Here is a 17,106-nt window from a genome sequence, read left to right as displayed (position 1 = left end):
TAAGTGGTTTTGGCAAGGACTATGGGACAGAGCTGCCACCATTAGACCACACCAGCATCATGCTCTTGGGGCCAGAGGGTTCTTCCAACTCACACCCTCCAGTGAGCATCTTAAGTCCTTCTGCTATGCTCCAGCATGAGTGGAAGACTGAAGGAGGCATTAGCAGGGGCTGGTTCAGGCTGTAGGTTTCTGTCTAAAGGTGTTTTGTCCCTCTTCCTAGGAACACACTGCCCACACACCCAGGGGAATTGCTGCTCCCTTAACATCTGAATAAAATGTCTTGGGTATTCTGCCAAGATGAGCGTTTAAAGGAAGTATGTACCCACCTCCCACTGATAGCCGGACTTGGGCACCTAATTCTGCTAGGCTCCTTTGAAAACACTGGATTTCAATGCTCAAACATCTGCTCTAATTAGCCAAATAATTCCCCATGTCATGCCTGTGCTCTTAGAAGATTGGCAGTAGACCTAACTTACACTGATTCACCTTCTGACTCACAGTCATTTATTTGCACTATTTCCAGCACGAGGACTTGAAATAATGATACATGTTTTCCATACGTTCACAAGAGAATTCATAAACACCACGAATGCATGACTTCACGTCCAGCCATGCCAGGCTCTCCTAACTTCTCAACTAAATGAAAACAGCCAGCTCTATTCTGAACTGCAGGCATGCTGAACCAAGTTTGGGAAACATTAATCCCAGGAAATCCTCTTTTTTCCCCATTTTTAAGGCAAATTCCAGCACTGTGAAAGCTTTGAAGGCTGTCAGGCTCAAAGACGAAGCATTTCTTCTTCACTACATAACTAGCCCCTCCTGGCTGGTCTTGGCTTGTTCCTCCATACTGTGAGGGAGGGGATGCTTAGAAGGCTGAAAAAGCCCTCCTGGCTCTACAGTGCTTTTCTAGTTTTGAGTTTACAACTGCGCAACAGCTGGTGCCACCTATGACACAGACACTGTCCCCCAGTACACAGCACCAAACTGCTCTCAGCAAAGTCAACACAAGCCATCTCCAGCTGTGGCACGAGGCTCTGATCCCTTCATGTTTATTCCTTCCAGTATAGTCCAGACTTCATCCTGGTGGCCTAACCTCCCATAGGCCACAGAGGGTCACTTTCCTTTAACGCTTTGGTGCTTCAGCAGGGATGCTTAGCTAAATAAAAAGCAGCAGGGGACTGATTTCAGCTTCTAAATCCAATCATCTACTAAGCTGTATTTCTAGATTTGTGTGAAGCAGTGAAGGGACCCCTCACCCATCATCATTAGGCGCTTGACCCCAAGGCCACTGAAATCACAGGAAGGTGGCATACAGAAGCCAAGGTACTGGGACACTAGCAAGTTCATCCACATTTAAACTAAACTATCTATCCCAGGATACATCACATCACGTCTGACCGCTTCAGGAGATGAACGACACTAACTTAAGTCTCAAACCAGAGCAATACCCTTGGATTTAGCTGAACGCAGAGTTAGGGAAGCTTATCCCAGAGCTGAATCACTCTCCAAACTCTGAATCACTTGGTTTCAGCTCAGCTATCAGCTCCAGCTAAGAGCAAAATGACCGTAGCTCCCTACATGTAGTTCCCCCAGGGGAATACTCATCAGCTGCAAAACCACCTTAGAGCCATCCCACAAGAGAGGAACTGAGAGTGCCTCGGCTGCACCAGCTCTGCAGGGTGTTGTGGGAAGCGGCAGGGTGGCAGGGTGCTGCAAGAACAGCTGGCCCTAGGGCAGGATGGCTTTTAATTTTGTAATTTGGTTTTATGCATGCTGAAGAGAGACCCTCAAACTCCACGTAACTCAAGGGCATGCGAGCTCTGCTTTAAGCCTCTTAGGCACACTAACCCTTACAGCAGTCAGTACCACCAGACAAAATGGTTTCTTGGGAAAGGATGAAGGGTCTGGTGCTAAGCAGATCTCTCTTCCTTGTGCCATGGCAGTGGAAAGCTGGGCAGGGGGTAGTTCCCATATGAGCACAATCCAGGACGAGATTGAGACCATAAACTGGTTCAGTTCAAGACAAGCTCTAGCAAAGCTGTTAACAGCTGCTCTATCTCCAGCTCCTACTGTCTCACATTTTCTCTAGTCCTCACAAGCATAGCAATTGGATGCTCATGGCTGGGAGCAGAAGGGAAGCTGCTCACAGACTCCAAGTCCCAGCTTCAAAGGGCACTGAAGACAAGCCATGCCTGGGTGGAACAATCCACTAGAGCCACAGACGTCTTTTTAGCAGCACACGCAGGCAGTGGTCTGCCTGTTGCTGTTGTGTTGTAGGAGTACAGGAGCATCTTACAGCTTCTTGACTGACTTCCAGCTAGTGCCCTATAATCTGTTCCTAATCATCAGCTGTTATCTCTGCCATTTCAGTGATTTTCACTAGCTGTGCTCTGCTAGAGGAATGCAACGTGGCCACCAACTTGTCACGAAGATCAGGCCGACCCTGTTTATCGAGGGTTTGCCTGGGCCACCCCCACTGAGGATCTCATGGATCTCACCGGTGGAGCTGCAACAAGTCTGCTTTGCCTTTAAAAAAGGAACAGTGTTAAACAGACTACTTCTGTGATCCGTTTACATGCCAGACTCATCTCCTCTAAAAAATAGGACATTAGAGAACTTAATTTCCGTAACTTTGAAAACAGCCTTTTGTCATGTTAAACACTGAGCACTAAGCCAGGATCAATGAACATAAGGCAAAATTGTGCCACGCCTGTCCTCGCTCTGCAGTCATGTAACCAGGGAGACTGGACTGCTGAGCAGGGACGATGATGGTGTGAGGCTGGGATAGAAAATAGCGTATTTGGCAGCCATCAGCAATGCAGTCAGCACTGCAGCTCCTTGGAGAGGCTCAGCAGAGAGGCCAAGGCTTTAAGGTCTGCGGCAGAGTTGGGCAGAGTCACTGCTGACCTCGCTATTGACCCCTCTCAGGTCAGGATCAAGCCCTAACCACAGCAGGTCACAGCAAGGAAGTTGTTTGAAGGAAGGAGAGAGGTGGTCCATGATAACTGACCAAGCTCTGACTTTATGGCTGGGACCCAAAAACCATACAGTTGTGCTCAAAGGACTGCACCCACCCCTGTGCCAGGGCTCACCATGGCAGGGCTGAACCCCTGGCTCTCCGCATGGCTCAGTGCAGAGTTCATCACTCTTCAGCCACCAGGCCTTGGTGCTGCTCTGCCAAAAACTCAGAGACTTGAGAAGGTTTCTGTCTCCCTGCAACATAACACAAGAGACACAGCATATGGCCCAACGTGGCTGCCTTCATGTTGCAGGGTGACCTGGAATCCCCACGGTTCTTCACTGGGTGCTGCAATAATAAAAGCCAAACCGTTGCTGACTACCTCTGATGGATGCATAGATCATAATGCCATTTCCCTCCCAGCCAACAGAATAATTCCAGGTGATACCAGCTCAACACCTGAGCTCAGACTCTCCCTCCTCGCTACACACCTACGGCTTCCCAGCAGGTGAATGGCTCCAGCCATTCCCTAAGCCTGAGGGTAGTAACTGAACTCCCAGCATATGGTTTGTCAAGAAAGGGCAAGACAGGCCATGTACTTCTGCTTAAGTACTTACTTAATTGGGCTTTACTGCAGTATTTAAATACAGTTTAGAGTTAATTTCTCAAAAGCATCTAAGTGGTTGGAGGATCCCAGTCCTCCTGCTGCTCACTATAGCCCAGGCTCCTAACATGCAAGGTGGTGACTAGAAGATGTTCTCAAGGTGGTTTCAAACTCTGCCTTCATTTCCTCAGCTTTCTAGGGGTCATTATAGGAGATCTGTGAGGGGAAATGAATGTTTGTAAGATACACAATTGAATGGAATAAATAACAATTAGTGAAACAAGAGAATAAGTATTAAACTGATTAAAAGCTATCCAAGCTGAACAGAACTAAAAATAAATGAAACCCAGCTACAAGCCTAATGAACAATTGCTTCACAACTGTTCCTAACTCATCCTTCAAATAAAAAAATAAACACTTTTAAATAAAATTACAGATTTAAAAAATATATATACTTGTTAAGAAAAAAAAAATCACATAGGGCCTTGTAAGGATTAATTTAAGTTGTACATGGAAAATAAGTCAGAGGTCCTACTTAGCCCCCAGTATGTATTGTAAGAAATCACCAACCACTTTTCTGCCCATTCATAAGCAAGTCCTCTCTCTCCCCTTGCCTCCTGGACACTGTGTGCTTGTCCAGCATTAAGGACAGCCAAATGCAATTTAACCAAATTCACACCTTCCACTCCATAATCTGTGATCTCTGCATCAACCTTCTGTGTGGGTAAGGATGGAAACAAGAGGCCAAATGCATCACTTGGTAGTGGTCTCTCCCATTTCTTGGCTTTCATTAGCTTTTTGTTCTCTGCATGATGGCATCTCCCACCTTTGAGATCCTATTTATACTATGAGCACATGGCACCTCGTGGTCAGGCCACGGCTGATGCTCTTTGTAGGCACAAAAGACTCAGTTTATCACAAATCCAATTTTAAATGCAAAAGCAGGCTCTTCAAAAAAAAAAAAAAAAGCAACCCATCAAGGTACCAGACTATGTGATGGATATTAGCCATGTACTTAAGTGTCTTGCTGAATCAGGGCCATGGCCTATCGATTACAGACGATATATTAATGACGTAATTTTCTCAGAAATGATGATAGAGTCTGTATCTTGGCCAAGGTTATCCAACACATATAGCAACGCAGACCAACACAGGAGTTACCTGTAGTCTGTGGACAGGCCCAGCAACAGCCCATGGATTTGCCCCCACTCCCGCTGGCCCACCGTTACACGCCCTGTAAGTCCAGCACGGTGGGTCCATGGGGTTAACAACACCTTGTCCTGCTGGGGGCAATTCTAACCGGGGAAAATTTGTGCTAATTGCAGACGGACTGTGCAGAGGTTTATAGCTGTGCCTAACCATACAAGTCACTAAATAAGACTTAATTAATAAAAATTAATTAGCTAGCATTAATCAAGTAAAATCGATTAGCAAACACTATAATAATAGCTGTACAGTAAGGTTGCAAAGGAACCGGTCTGGTGCCATTCCCACTGTCTATATTTAATACCATCGCTGTCTTAATACTCAGGGCCAGTTCCCTACATGGAGTGAATCTGGAGACTGCTAGTTCGGTGCCTGCCAAGCACCAGGCACGACTCTGCCCTCACTGTTACAGGCGGAGCTGTGGGCAGAAGAAACAACTATCACGCAAAACACGGCACTTTTCTCTGCGGTATGTTGCAAAGCACTGACTCAACTAGAGGCAAGGCCAGCTTGCTGTGTGGTCCCCACACTTGCATCCCCTCAGCCAACCCTAGGAATCGACAGAGCCAGAATATACAAATCTCACCCCATTTATCCTGAGCACCATCATATAATCCTAACAGGGTCTGTGGCCTCTTCATCTTCCCACGGCATTTCCACAAGGTGCAAGCCTGTGCTTACAGCACCTTGTAAATGGAGCCAAAGTGGTTTAGAAGATGGGATCTCACCAGTCGGGACCACGACTCCCAGTTCTGAAGAATGGAAGTTTTGATGGTGGTAGCTCACTTCTCTTGTGTGAGCCTAGGAAGCCAGAGCACACAGCATGAGCAAGGCAAAATATTAGTGCCATATTGCGCTGTAAATGCTGCAGCAGGGGAATACCCGCAGGCTGTCAATTCAACATCGTATTGGCAAGAGCTGTTTTTATTGACATCTGCTGTTTTCATCATTGCATAAGGAAACAGAAAGAAGATGTTCAAAAACAGTCTCCAGGCCAGGTCCTGGGAAGCTGCACTCCATGTGTGTCGGTGTACCTGTCCTGAAGCACCTGAGCCATATGCTGCTGCACCTACTCAAAGCACAGGAGATTTCCCCTCTCCTCCCTCTTGCATCTTTTCCTCAAATCCATTTTCAAGCCGCACAGCTTTCTGTCACCCACCCACACATGAGCCTACTGCATGGTGGGGTTTCATTTGCAATATACAGGGGACAGCAATCCCCCATGGTTTCCCCACGAGCAGTAACAGATTCCCCCAGGAGTTAACTCAGGAGATCCAGGCACCTGGGCAGACCCAGCACTTTGCCACCGGTGCCCTTCTCAGAAGCAACCGGCTTCCCCGTTCATATTCCGGAGGCTGCCCTGAATTAAAGCCGGTTCACACTCAGCAGCAAAGCCCCGGGACAGCGGTCTGCTGTTTGTCAGGGCAGCGCTGAAGTTAATGATGCAGGAGAGCAGTCGGGTGTGACTTCGAAGAAAGGGGAGAATGTGCTTCTAGCTTTTCCATAATAGTTAATCATTAGAACCTTTCATGGTCACAGAAGGTGCTGGCCTCCTTACAAGCTACCCTTATCAACCATAATTATTTCCTGATTGGCTCTTGCCTAACTACCTGGCAGACTTATGCACAACACCCTTGAGTCACCTGACTGCATTTATTGCCCTATATTCTGGGCCAAATGGGCCTCTGCTGTGTCAGCTGCAATATTTACAGCATGTTATTTCTCCCAGCCCATGCCCAAACATAAAAGCCATTCTGCCCTCTGCCTTTTCCTTTATACCATCCCTCCTCCAGTGACAAAGCAAAACAGAGCAGTCCTCTAAAAACCTCAGCACTTCTTTTTCCTCTTCTCCCCCAAATGCAACAGCTCTTCTTGCGTAAAGCCCAGGGGGGTACTGCTGCCACCTCCCTAATTCTGCTTTAAATTTTCAATAATTTAAATTCTATGGATATTGCCTAGATATCTAAAGTAATACATTTCTATTTACACTTCTGTCCTTCTTTATTTTCTGAAAAAGACTAGCTCACCTCCCTAGAGGAGACGTAAATCCAAGCGATAGACCTAAACGTGTCACCCACATGGTGTGTTATTTGCTGTGTCAGAGCCAGTAGAGCCAGGATTCTGCTTCCTGTGGAGGAGAGTTCAGAGTTACCAACTTAACTCTGTTCTTGAATAAAAATGGATAGAATAATGCTGACCAGCAAGGTTGGTCTGAATAGATGAAGTCAAATCCTGAAGCTCTATGTGAGTAGAGCCAGTGGAAATTTCCAAGAGTCAGAAGAGGGCTTGTACTTAGATAAATAAAAACAACTTAGATAAATAAAAGCAAGAACTGGAAATCCAGTCTCTATTGCAGCTCTGATTAACCAGTAGAAACTCACCTGTTCTCAGTGAAATGGAAGAAGCTGTATAGTCTATAGGTAGCACATGCTTATCTATACACGTGCTGTACAACACCTATCCGAGCTACCAACAAAAGCTTTACACCAAAACATATACAAAAGGGGACAGAGGTCTCCAGACAGGGAGGGAAAAAGTCGAGAAATGGGAACATGATATTTCATGATCAAATTCATTTTTGCAGGGAGACAATAATATCTACAAAAAGGAATAAAAATGCCAAAAAGGAATAAAATCAAAGGGGGATTTCATCTTCACAGCTTAAGTTTAGGAAAAAACTGCTTTAGGGAACTTCAAAACCACAAAACAAGCAGGGGATGTACATGGAATAACCCCAGGGCCAGATTGCGTTGCTGTTACTTAACCCTGGCATCTGATACGTGGCTGACTCTGCATGCAGAAGATTGCAAGGTCATTCTGAAACACTTGCAATCTACAACTCAGACAAATGTTTCCTCTTTCTTTTCTAGCATAGCATCCACGTAAACCAGTCAGTAATTCAGGGAGTTCTCAAATATGACCAAGATTTTGGAAATGCTCTGCTCGTCTTGCTGCAGTTAGGCCACTTCCAAGGCGGGCCAAGCAGATGTGCACCAAAGGGACGCTGGCCGTGCTCTGAGAGCACAAATACTACACTGGCAAAGTATAAAATAAATGCTCACAGAAGTGTCTACCCGCACGTGCAGTTCTCCACTTTGTGAGCATACTGTGCTTCCTTCTGCTCTCACAGTCATCCATCATTTTGCTTGACGATGCCGCAGATAGCACTTTAAAAATGCCAGGTCAAGGCTCAGGAATAGTCACGAAGTCATGCAGGATCTCAGAAAGTATTACTGAATGACTAGAGAAAACGAAGGTAAAGCTTTCCTTTTTTAAAGCCACCGTAGAAAAATAACCCTGTGATGCACCTAAGTCCTGATTCCTGTTGGGGGGGGTCTCATCACCCTCCCTTGGAAAGGGTAGACAACACATGGAGAAGAGCAGACTGACGAGTGATTTTGCACGCTGCACAGCTCCTGCCTCCATGTAGGAGGATGCCTCAGCTCAGAAAAGAGATGGCAGGGGGAGGTGACCGAGGTCTGTAGATACACAAAGGACAGAGAGGTGATTAAAGCACAAGCGTTCAGTACTTCTCACCCACCCCCCAGCCCAAATCAAAACCCAAACCTAGAACTACTGCAATTATCAGGTCCACCAAAAATCACCAGGATGCTGATGCCAGAAGATGGGATGATGGGCCAGAGATTATGCTAGAGGAAGGATCATGCTACGAACACAGTTTCTCTCTTACGCTTCCCCTAAGCATATGTTATTGGTCACAGTCAGGGACAGGGCACTACATTAAGGTGGACCTTTGGCCAGAGCCAGTACAGATGCTCCAGTGTTCATGGTCTCACTACTGGGGCATAAGCTGAGAGCTAATATTAGAAAACAAGCCACCTTCCACCCAGAGCAATACCCAGACATATAGCTCTTGGAAGCTGCTCATTTGATTTCTTGCAACCTTTTATTTCAGGCCCTCTTTCTGTTGCTTTCTTTCAGCTTTATTTTTTAGCATTAAAAATACACCCGGATTTTAAATTACAGTGAAATACACTGCAATAAGCAGCCTTGCAGCTTGGTGTCAGCTGCCTGTCCACAAATAATAGCTCCTCCTTTACTGCTGCCTGTCCATGTGCCCCGACCCTTAACTAAAGAGGTCTCTTCCAGAGCAAGCCCAGAGCTCATTTTCTGCAGTGCCTTCAGTCTTCGGCCTGTCTGCCAAAACAGCCAATACCAGTAGCAATTATGGAAGTCGCTCATCGTGACGTGATGTCCCGTCCATGGGGCATGCAAGTCAAACTACTCCTGCAAGACCCACTGGAGTGGGGGAGCCACCACGGACCAGAACCCAGCTTGCTTTTCTCTGCACAGCATGTCTCACTCTTTCATTATAATGACACCACAGCTTGACCTAACTGTTGAACTATCTAATGCAACATGCCTACTGTACTCAGCAGCCATGAAAATTAATAGCACCATTCTTTCAATTTTTAATGCAGTTTGAGAGACTTTAATCAAATCTGATGAGGGGTAAAGTAGCCAGTGATGAAGTTATGCAGGAGGGAGGGAGTGTGTTACCTGCACTGCAGTTATGCCTTGTGTCAGTGCTCCTAAAAGTCTGCTACCAGAGGAGCTTGAACAACTTTTTAGAGAGTATCTTGGCACTACCAGACCACACAGGGCAAGCTACAGCTCTGTGTTTTAAGTTGCACCATTCTTTTATTCAAATTCACCTACTTACTTAATTGGCCATACATGGTGTTGAACGTTCTCCCATGGGTCCAAAAAGGATGCTACTTCCTTGGTTTTCAGTGGATTTCTGTGCAAATTCCCCCTGAAGACAGATTTAGGACGCTGGCCTTTAGCAAATACCTGTGTATTCTTGTTCAGGCCTTACTGAACTGTCGCTGGGACACGTTCCCAATGCTGCAGTTCCTGGTTCACTGCAGGCGTAGGTGGGAGCTTGTTGGCTTTTGCCAGCTTAGAGCCAGTGCCCATGAGCCCCAGGGTGTGTGGGGCCCTTCACCACCATCAAGCTTCATCTTGCCCATCCACTGCTCAGCCTTGTTTAACCACAAGAATGAAGGCAGGGAATTGTTTCATGCCTTCCGAGAAACATTTCATGGAACTGGAAAAGGTTTATCAGTAATTTTCTGAAGGATATTTTGGTTCCCAGGTAAGTATTCTTTCCTAAAATCCAAGTGAATCACGTACCCAACCCCTCCAAGAAATCCCACCCTGGGGGGGTAGAGGTGTGCGAAAAGTTGGGTTTTGGTTAGCAAAACCTGTGCATCTTGCTTAGGCTTCCCCTCTCACTGCAAAAGCCCTCAAATGTCCTGATAGAAAAGCTGCTTTGGGGACACGCATACCTATCAAAAAGCCCCAGCTTCCAATGGAAAAAATAAAATTTAAAAAAGGCTTCTGAGTTGCTTTGTGTTCTGAACCAAGCTAAGTGATAGGGCTGGTGACCAAATCACACCACAGTGCAACTCACGGACCAGCGCTAATCACTGCCTTCTGCTCACACGCGTGCCCCAGAGATGCTTCTGGGTGTTCCTCCTCCTGCTCTACCAAAGCTGTAGCTCCCAAGCCCGCTGCACCCTGTGCTAAGCTGCCAGGGCTGCTCCCTCCCAGGAGGGGATCCCCACCACTGGCATGGACAGATGCCATCAGTCACATCCATTGCCCGTGGCACAGGCAATCTGTCAGCCCCAGTGACAGCTCTGCGTTGTGATGGCTCTCCAAGCCAGCAGTGCAGCCAGCTCGCGGAGCACAGCCAACGCTGCTGAATGCAGATGGAGGCCTGAGCCTGCCTTTGCACCTCTAAAGTCACGGTGGTCACTCTCTTATGGGTAAATAGCTTTCACTCCACTTTTTAGGTCTGGTTTTTCCATTTCCCCATGCCTGGCTCTTTCTCACCACAAAACAACAACCCACCCTTACTACTAGCCATATATAAGAGTTCATGCGCAAAGCCCCTGGACTCCAGCTCCCAGAAAAGAGCACTGGAAGGAGAAACAGGGAAACAAACTGCACTAATATGATTTATCTTTTGCACAGGGGCTCCACCCTCTCTTTTAGGGCCATGCATTCAGATAATGAGAAACAGGGCATTCCCACCCCTCATGCACAATCCTCTTTTTACTTCCTACGCAATGAGGAATTAAGACATGAGACTTTCTCAACGAATTCCCACAAGAGCTGTCTCTGGCTTTGACTTTGATAATCCAGCTTGACTGATCTTTCTCTGGCAGTGGCACTGGCGTCAGTAGCTAAAGTGATGGATGGGCTTTACAGCTCAAATGGCCTTTGGGATACCTGGTTGAAGATAAGTGCCTAAAACTCTCAATTTATACTTCCCCAAGTTCCTAAGCCACAGGATGTTCATGGATACCTTTTTTCTTTACTGTTAGCTTTGAAACCAGAGCAAAATAAAGAAGGTGAGACTCTCAAGTAGCTATGTTGCATCCATTGCTAGAAGAAAGTGAATTACATGACTGGGAAGTGGCAGTGGCTGCCCAAATTTTCTACCCTCCCAAATTCCTAATGACATTGGCTCATCACTGCTTTTCTAGTTTCTCTCTTTTATCTGAATTTTTACTCCATGTCTCCTGGGCCAGGTATGACAGGAGTGAATACTACTGCCTACAGGTAGAAAATGAAGGTAGGAAACACGGGAAGACCAATAGTTGAGCTGGCACAAAAGACAAAACGGCATCAGCGTAGTCTCTGTACATCCTGGAAAGATGCACACTAGTGACTTTAGATGGTTGTCAAAGACACCGCAGTTGTCAGGTCACAATTCCAGCTATACTCATATTCTGCTAAATCTTTCTCAAGTTATCGCTGTCATCAGAGGATTTGTGATCACCCGGGTAATATTACAATGGCTGAAACTTTAAATGCAGTCAGATTGATAGGCCACATTAAGACGCTCATCAAAAGCTACTAAAAACCTACTGTTTTATGGCTACCAGCAGGAAAGTTTCGTTACAGGCAGTTTTATTTTTCTTCTTCAGCTTTCAGAGGTGCTTTTGTAGAAGTTTCACTGTTTAGAGCTTAATGAACACTCAAACAATTGTCTGATTTTAAGCTCTCAGGACTGCCAGTGATGACTGAGGTTGAAGATAACTTAGAAGAGGGCCCAACAGCAAGAGGTGAGCACCAAGGCTCCTACTGATAAGCACAATTGCTTGGTGCCCTTCAGAGCTTAAATTCGTAACCAAGTTACCACAGAATAAATGTAAATGCACTTCAGATGACCCCAGCAACTAGCTGTGTACACAGTCTTAACCCTCAGCAAAGATAAGAGTGACCTAAGTGACAAAGACATGCATGTACATAGACAGCAGTAAACATAGGCCAGAGCTGAGCTGAACACAGCCCCAAACACACTTCAAAGTCAAAAATAGGAAAGAAAATAGTTCATTTTGTTCTTCCACGCTGATACAGACCTATAACCGTTTCCAGGGCAGGGACTGAGAGGGTAGTCCAAGATGTTTCTGCTTGACATAAATGTAATTTGTACTTAATGTCTTGGAGGTACAAACCTGTGTCGGCCCTCCTGGAGTTCAACAGCTAGGAGATCCTGAGCACAAGCAGACAGCAAAACTAAGCTGTGTGTCCACACCTGGGAAATGTTGGGACTGACAAGCAGTTGTGTTTTATCAAGGAATGTGACATCCAACATGCTTTCTCATTATAAAAGCAGCAGGACTACCTTTTTAGGAAGGAGCCAGTTTCGACTTTCTTTGTACTTGAGGACTTTCCCAACCATCATACAACCATAGAATAAACAGATGTACCAGGGTGAATTCGGGTAAAGAGTGACTCAGGATTTCTGAGGCAGCATCAAGTGCAAACAAGACCTTTGAGATGAATTACTGACTGCCTCAAAGTGAAACAGCACTGACAGATACACTCTGTGTCACAGGGCAGTCACCTGTTTCTCGTTAGAGGTGATTCTTCCTGGAGATCAGACCTAAGAAAGTGGCAACTGCAGAAGTGATCTGCAGCCATTTCTTCCCAATACATAAGGAAGACAATCCATATGTGTGGTCACACCATGTGCCCCGTTGCCTCTGGGAATCGCCCAATTTCAGCTGGAATTGGAACCAGAAAAGGAGCCACCAACATACGAAATTCCTATGAATTTTGAGACAACCGGGGTTCAAACAGAGCAGAAAGTCTCTGCTGGTGCCCCTGCTAGGGAAAGGGCTGATAAACTGAGCTCTCCCTCAACACCAGAGAACACCCAGAAGGACATGTTAGAAAGCAGATCTGACTCCTACTGCTGCTTGTGAAACTGCTGGTTTCTTCCCCCGTTACTCTGTGAAGCACCCTGACGTTCTTCAAGCAGTTGAACTCCTGTCTTGTAAGATGCTTCCTGCTCCCAACCACTCATGCCAGGCTTGCTGGGCTTGGACTTTAAAGATACTCTGCCTTTATCCATAGCTTGGGGGCAGCTGTGGATTCCAAACTCAGTGGTTTTCTTCTCAGAAAAGGCAGTGGTTCCTGAAAACCTCTGCTGGCTTTTGGAACCCAACCTCTGCTGGCTTTTGGAACCCAAACTCTGCTGGCTTTCAAAGAGGACTTTTCTTCCTCATTTCCTGCAGTGCCTGAAACCCTCTCAAGTCAGTTTGTTCCTGTAAATGCTTCGAGACTCGTCCAGCTTCCTGGAGTGCTCTGAGCTCTCATCTTCAGGATCTCTTTGGAGCAGGTCTGGAGGATGCCCAGCTAACAACCCACTTCCCTGCCACACTGGGGGATCTGATTCAAAGCCTGACTGTGCAGGAAGCTGAGCCCTGATTTTGGTAGGCCTGCAGAACAACTCATGTCTCCACTATGTGTGAGAGAAATTCTTAAGCCTTTGCTCACAGTGAGTAGCAGCTGAAGCTCTTAATCATTACAGAGAAGAAAGGAGAGGGATGGAAAAATATCTGCCTCCCAGCTCTCTTACTGAAGCTTTAGGATGAGACCTTTCCTCAGTGGGAGTTGGTTCCCCTCCAACTTTCTACATTGTTCCTTTGAAGCATCCTGCTCTTAGATCCTGTTGAAAACAAGGTACTGGTAGTCTTAGTGGGCAAGTTATTATGGTCTTCCCCAAGCAACTAAGAAAACTGCAGACAAGCCAAGTGTGAATCCTTCCCCTATCTATTATGAAATGACCCTCTGAGACTGGAAATACTGAAACAGCCTAACAGTAGGATAGAGTACCAGCACAATATCAAAGCCTCTAAAACAGAAGTTGCCCAGATTTTCCAGTCCTCCCTTGCTGTTCAAAGACTCCTCCTCCATCAAAGCTCAAACCCTCGCAGGACCAACAGATCATGTGAGAGGCATCAGAGGATTATTAACTTGAAAGAAATTGGTGGAAAGTGTGTCAAGCACGCCCAATCTTTGAACTGGGTACTTTAGAAGATCATTGCAAAATAAAAGACAACTGCACATTCATTTCTCTTTAGAAAGAACATATTGCACAAAGCCACAAAAGTTACATGACCTTCATGTGAAGGAGAACAGAAAGACCAATCTTCACTCATTGTAAATTGACTTGGAAAGGCAACAAAGTGATGCCAGTTTTCACCAGCTGAAGATACAACCAAATGTCTGCAGTACACTGAAGACAAAACTATAAGGTCTATTCATTGTGAATGCTTCTGGGCATATGTTAATCAGTGAGAAATTGAAAGGTGATTATGGTGCAAATAGAAGTCCGTGAATTTGGCCTGTTATGAAGACTGAGCCTTCCTCTAATGCATGTGGTGGAGGGGGGCATCTATTAACATCATCTGGCTGCAGGAAAGCCTACAGTCTCAGAGTTGTTTCTGTCTGGTAGCTTGCATTTACCTGCAACATCACCTTTACTGTGTTCTCTCCAAATCCCTGTCCAGAAGACAGGCCAACAGCAGAACAAACATTTTTCCCATTGACACTGACTGGTCCAGCAGCATTGAGAAACACAAGAGAGATCCATCCCTTGTCCCCATTCTGGCATCTCATGGGAGAGATAGAAATCAACACATCTGAACTGAAGGCTGCTGTTAATGTGCCCTTAAAGGATAATGACACTGGCCATCAGCCTAGAGGCCATGGCACAGTCAGTGCTTTGTTTAGGTTCATTTCCTTCTAAAAGTGAAAGAGGATGCTCTGCATTTTCTACAGCAACATAGAGACATGAAAGGGGAACTTTCCTTTTGTAGAAAAGCCCTGTTGCTTCTGTTGTGTAGCAGATGGCAAAGGAACAAATGGTGAACATCCGTACCATCCCAGTCTGTATCGCTGGCATCTCTAAAACACCCCAGAACTTGGTGGCATTGCAACTGAGGTCATATCCAGCATTTTCCACTCTACAGGACTTTATATTGGAGACACTAATGCTAGTCTCATATTCACTCACAGAGAAATGAAGATTCAAAAAACCATACATATAACCAGTATTCAACTACCCAGGAGCCAAACCAGGCATAAAAAAAAGTTCAACCCTGGGGACACCTGGCTTGTCAGCCATCTACCTGAGACCATGTAGAGCTAAGACTTCCAAACAATGCTGACAATCTTCAGCAGGATGAGCACATGAAATTATCTAAATGTGTTGCCAAAAAAAAAAAAACCAAAAAAAACCAACAAAAAACCCAAACCAAACAAAAAACCCAAATGAAAACTCCCATCTACGTGAATGCCAGCTAGATCTCTTATTTGGTCAGGAAAAACTCTTGGCCAGAAAGTAGCGCTGACCTGGTCCCATACAACTGCACATGCAGTTCTAATTCCCTCTAGTTTTGATAAGAAAATTGTAAGAAAGGAGATATTTTGTAACCAGAATTTCCTGCACACAAACATTCAGCAAGGGATAGTCATAACATCGAAAGGAAACAGATTTACAGAGTTTTCTTTTTGTGTAACACAACTAGCTAGTACAGCTCATAACGCTTACAGAAGCACTGGGCTCGCTGGGACTTAGGTGTACTGAATGTTGACTAAGGCAGGATGCTGTATTACACAGACAAAATCAAAACAACATTTCAAAATAGCTCTTTCCCTCCCTGAAACTGGGGGGGGGGGGGGGGGGGGGAAGGTCTTATGCAGGAGTTTGGCTTACTTCATGAAAAAGATCTTGGTCTGTTTGAGAAAGTCAGCTCTTGACAGCCTGACCTTCAAGAGCAAGGCTGCTCCACTGTTACAGAGCTGACGTGAGACTTGCTGTTCTCCAAGGTGGGAGAGCACACATCTTTCCATGTGCCTGATCTCTGCTCCCTGCTTTCATGCTGGACTTCCCGGTTGGGTTCAGAGGTCTTTATCCCTTTATTTTCATTGCAAATCGCTTAAATATTTTCTGTGCACACAGGTCTGGATGATAATTTCTTGATGAAGCACCACCACCTATGCGGATGTCTTGCTTTATTACCCTGAAGCGTAAGGGCTTGTGGTGTGGATTAGAGGAAGCTGCTTGCCTGGACAGCTGAAGTACGCAGCATATATGATGTGCAATGTCTCTAAGCACATGCACCACATCTTCAGATCTGCACCAACAACAGGCAGCTACAGAATTTTCGATAGCATTGAATTAGGTGTCCTTCAGATCCTAAATCACTTGTTCCCTCCCAAAGGTTCAGAAGATGAGAGATCTAAAACAGAGATATAAGAAAAATAATTTAAAAAAAATTTAAAAGGCATGCTAACTGATGCACATGCGCTCACCCCCACTCCCCAGCCACATTTACCCACTCATTTTGTTATAGGCTGAATTTTCAGTCTTTGCCAACAGTTTCCATAATGTAAAGGGAGCAGCTTGGAAAATGAGTCACACCATTGTGTTACCCCATCACCTTCCACAGCGGTCGGCTGCAAGCAGCCAGCATGGTGGCACTGTGCTTCAGGGGACCTGCTGGTTGGCCCTTCTGGTTTCCACCTTCAGACAGGCAGGCTGGCATTGGCACAGGCTGCAGAGGGGCTCACACAGTAACTTACTGTGATCCTTAAAAAGAAAAAGCCTGAAAGGATCTCTAACCATAGGGGAAAAGTCCATAAAAAGCATTTTAACAAGTTCTCCATGGAAAGATAACTTGTTGGCACGTGCTGTTCCAATTTAGATCAGTATTATGATGCCATAAAAATGGAAGAAAATGGGTATTTTTTCTGTAGGAGTTCAGCAGGAATGAAGGCAAACCCACCTCCCCCCAACCTCCCAGAAGAAGATGAGCCTCAAAGTCCAATATTGGACTCAAAAATCAACTTTGTTGACTCCAGCTTTGTGTCTGCCCATTTCCATCAACTCCACTGGAGCTATTTGCAATTTATTCCTTTCTCTTTAGTTCACAAGTTTATTAGCAGCATACTGAAAGAAGAAAAGGCCCTTTGTTAAGAAAAAGGGCTGAGACCCTTCTGGATAATG

At 45.6% G+C, this 17,106-nt stretch overlaps 1 long non-coding RNA gene across 2 annotated transcripts in view; it reads right to left on the bottom strand.

The window, feature by feature from the left end:
* Positions 1–17,106, bottom strand: part of LOC138690810 (uncharacterized) — an 89,560-nt gene that overhangs the window by 870 nt on the left and 71,584 nt on the right. Inside the window, exon 3 of one of the 2 annotated variants that reach the window (XR_011329598.1) lies at positions 15,814–16,339. This is a non-coding gene — a long non-coding RNA (uncharacterized lncRNA). Of the gene's footprint in view, positions 1–14,109; positions 16,340–17,106 lie in introns of those variants that run through there. The other variant, XR_011329597.1, reaches the window with a different exon arrangement.

The sequence above is a fragment of the Haliaeetus albicilla genome, chromosome 24 (assembly GCF_947461875.1).
Source record: "Haliaeetus albicilla chromosome 24, bHalAlb1.1, whole genome shotgun sequence".
Taxonomy (NCBI): domain Eukaryota; kingdom Metazoa; phylum Chordata; class Aves; order Accipitriformes; family Accipitridae; genus Haliaeetus; species Haliaeetus albicilla.
Note: the sequence above shows the minus strand (reverse complement) of the source record. Positions and strands in the feature narration are given on the sequence as shown.